The sequence below is a fragment of the Octopus bimaculoides genome, chromosome 10, assembly GCF_001194135.2.
Source record: "Octopus bimaculoides isolate UCB-OBI-ISO-001 chromosome 10, ASM119413v2, whole genome shotgun sequence".
Taxonomy (NCBI): Eukaryota; Metazoa; Mollusca; class Cephalopoda; order Octopoda; family Octopodidae; genus Octopus; species Octopus bimaculoides.
This window is the reverse complement of record NC_068990.1, coordinates 32,041,429-32,044,505: the sequence shown is the minus strand read 5'-3', so window position 1 is coordinate 32,044,505 and position 3,077 is coordinate 32,041,429. Positions and strand designations below refer to the sequence as shown.

At 31.2% G+C, this 3,077-nt stretch overlaps 1 protein-coding gene across 5 annotated transcripts in view; it reads right to left on the bottom strand.

The window, feature by feature from the left end:
- LOC106874538 (uncharacterized) overlaps positions 1 to 3,077 on the bottom strand; it is a 40,005-nt gene that overhangs the window by 17,130 nt on the left and 19,798 nt on the right. The gene's annotated exons all lie outside the window — the stretch shown is intronic.

The window sequence follows — 3,077 nt, the reverse complement described above, 5'->3', positions numbered from 1 at the left end:
ATTACACACATGCACACACATTTCTAATAATGATTTCTAATATATACACAAGGCCACGCATTTTGGGAAGAGATGTAAGCTTCTCATATTGACTCGAATACTTTACTTGTACTTATTTACCCTCGAAAGATAAAAGGCAGAGCTGATAAAACTGGGAATGAAAGATTTTTAACTATAGCAAAAGACCAAAGCCTCCCACCAGAAAATATCAAAAGCACATAATAAAGCAGCATACAAAAAGTAAAAACAGAATTAATGGAGGTGAGGAAGAAATAATCAATCACATTGGTTTAGGTAGCATAATCTTAGCCAAAAAAAAGGGGGGGGGGTGTATATAGATGAAGGCACAACAGAATTCACACTTTCAGACACAGAGAAAGACTCAAAGAATAACAATGAGATTATACTCTAGGATATACCAATCCATACAGAGAGGGAGATCAAGGATAAGTGGCTGGATATTGTTGTCAATGACACTCAGGAGAGAAAATGTATCAGATAATAATATATATCGAGAAGAAATGAAGAAATTATCCAATACAAAAATCTGGAAATAGCAATAACCAGAATTTGAAAACAGAAATAATCCCTAAAATAAAAGGCACCAAGAAAATTACTTAAAAAGACCTAGACAAATCATAATCTCCAACACAATCAAAATTTCAGTGTTTATACAAAATGCTACTTCCAATCACAATGTTTGATGCCATACTTTAGTTGAAAGCTGGTAGAAAAGCATTTGTTATAAATTTACACATTTGTTTTGCATACTGAAGCTTGAATGTTCTGACTGAATAAAATGAGTGATTTTCAGCTACTGTTTTTTTTTTTGTAACAATTTATGCAACTAAAACATTGTATTATTTTTAATAAATATTTCATAAAGTAGAGGAAACATTGAGATTCAGAAGCAATTGGTTTCAAATCATTATATAGCTGTGAGAGGGAGATCCCCAGCATAGAACAAGTTGAGCAACAGTGAGATTTATTTTCAATGGTTCTTCAAATTTAAATATACGTGTTGTGTAAAGCCCAGAATTATATGGAAACACAAGATAGGCAATAGATTTTTAAATGCACCTTTTTATTAAAAAAATAATAAATGCATAAACAGATGTTTGAAATAGAAAAAGACAAAGTAACAGTCTCTTTAGATTGAGTTGAAAAGGCCAGTTTGAAGACATTGCAAAAATACTGGAAGAGAAAGATTCTTGAAGATATCGTTTGTATCAATACATTGGTAAACCATATATATAATGTTAGTAGTTTTTTTTAAATCCATTTCTTTTTGCTCAAGTAGCAAGGATTGCAGATGTTGATGTGACTATTTTTGACTAAAATATCAACCTTTCTGTTATTCTGGCTAGATTTTTTTTTCTTTGCTAGACAAATAGAATGATAGAGGCTAGCACAAAAACAGCATCATCTAAAGGTTGATTTGTTCAAGATGACAATAATATGCTCATTGCTAAAAGAGCTGGACTCTATGCTCAAATTCTAAATAGGACATTAAGAAGATTGCTTGTATGCTTCAGCATTTTTCTAAAAAGCTTTCAATCAATGAGTTTAGGTGAATGCCTGTTCCAAATTCAAGATTTCTGAAGCAATCTTTATCATAAAGGAGAGACTGGCAATATAGAATTGTCTAATATTTTCTTCTAAATATAAACTAGCAGTAACAGCCTGAAATTTATAGTGCCTGGCAAAGCTGTAAAAACCTGTAATATAAGATGCAATTGGTATCTGCAAGAAATTGTATTCTTGTTTACTGAAAATGCATGAATGTAATCATTGCAATAATACAGCCAATTCAATTTGCAACATAGTAAAAGAATGAAGGTAAGATGACGTTAGTGAGTCCTTTTGTTCACTTTAGTGTTGGAATTCAGCAAAATGCTGAATTTTCCAATGTGCTCACTCTGTGCTTGATCAAGTGCTATCAGAATGATTTAGTCAAATAAATTTTTCATTGATGTTGCATTTCCAAGTTTTAGCTGAATAAACTGTTATAAGAAGGAACAGTAGCCAAGGATCAATCTTTTACATTTTTTGAGAATTCAAAAAAATCTCAATTAAATTACAGCCTATCACTTTTAAAAGGGAGAAAAACACATTGGTAGTTCTAGATAATCTTAAAAAGGTGAGACGATCAAGGCTGGAATGTCTTTGACTTCAAGCTAAATAACTTTAACAACTGGAAGACATTTATTTAAACTTGTCAGAATTTGGTGAAACTATATTAATGGGTAAAATACAAGTTTAACAACACTTATAATCTTTGGAAGAAAACAAAGTTATAGTAAAATTAGATAAATTCTTTTTCAGCAAAACTTTTCAAAGATTTTCTCTCTCTCTCTCTCTGAGTTTATTTGTCTCTAAGTTGAACCAAGGGATATAAAACCATGTTCAAGAACACCAGAAAACTAAATCTTTAAATCTCTCATGAATAGTTTGAATTATTACTTTCAGTCAAGACGCATTAAAGTAGAAGGCTGGCAGACAGCCATTTGCTATAAATTTGTACACTGAATTTAAACATTTTTGACTGAATGAAATGACTAAATCTTGGCTGCTGTTAAGACATAACATATAGAAAATAGCATTACTAAGCACTGCACACATATCAAGCACAATACAATAAGCTCGGTTGAGCAGTGACAGTATTTAATAAAACTATTGAATAATTGTTTCTACCATAGGCATAAGGCCACAAATTTGGAGTGAGACACAATTATGGTGACATTGTCTGCAGCTTCAATATTAACAATAATTATTTCTTACATCGGCAAAAGGCCAGAAGTTTTAAGAGCAGAGTTAGCCAATTAAATCAACCTGGTACTTGACTATTAATTTATTTTATATGTACATCCTGGAAGGATGAGAGTGAAGTTATCTCAGAGGGATTTGAACTCAGAAAAATGTAACGAGCCAAAACAAATATTGCAAGACATTTTATAGATGAGTAGATGTGTGAGTGTGTGTGTGTGTGAGAGAGAGGGAATGAGAGACAGATAGATACACAAATAAATATATATATACATATATATATATATATATATACGTATATATATATATAT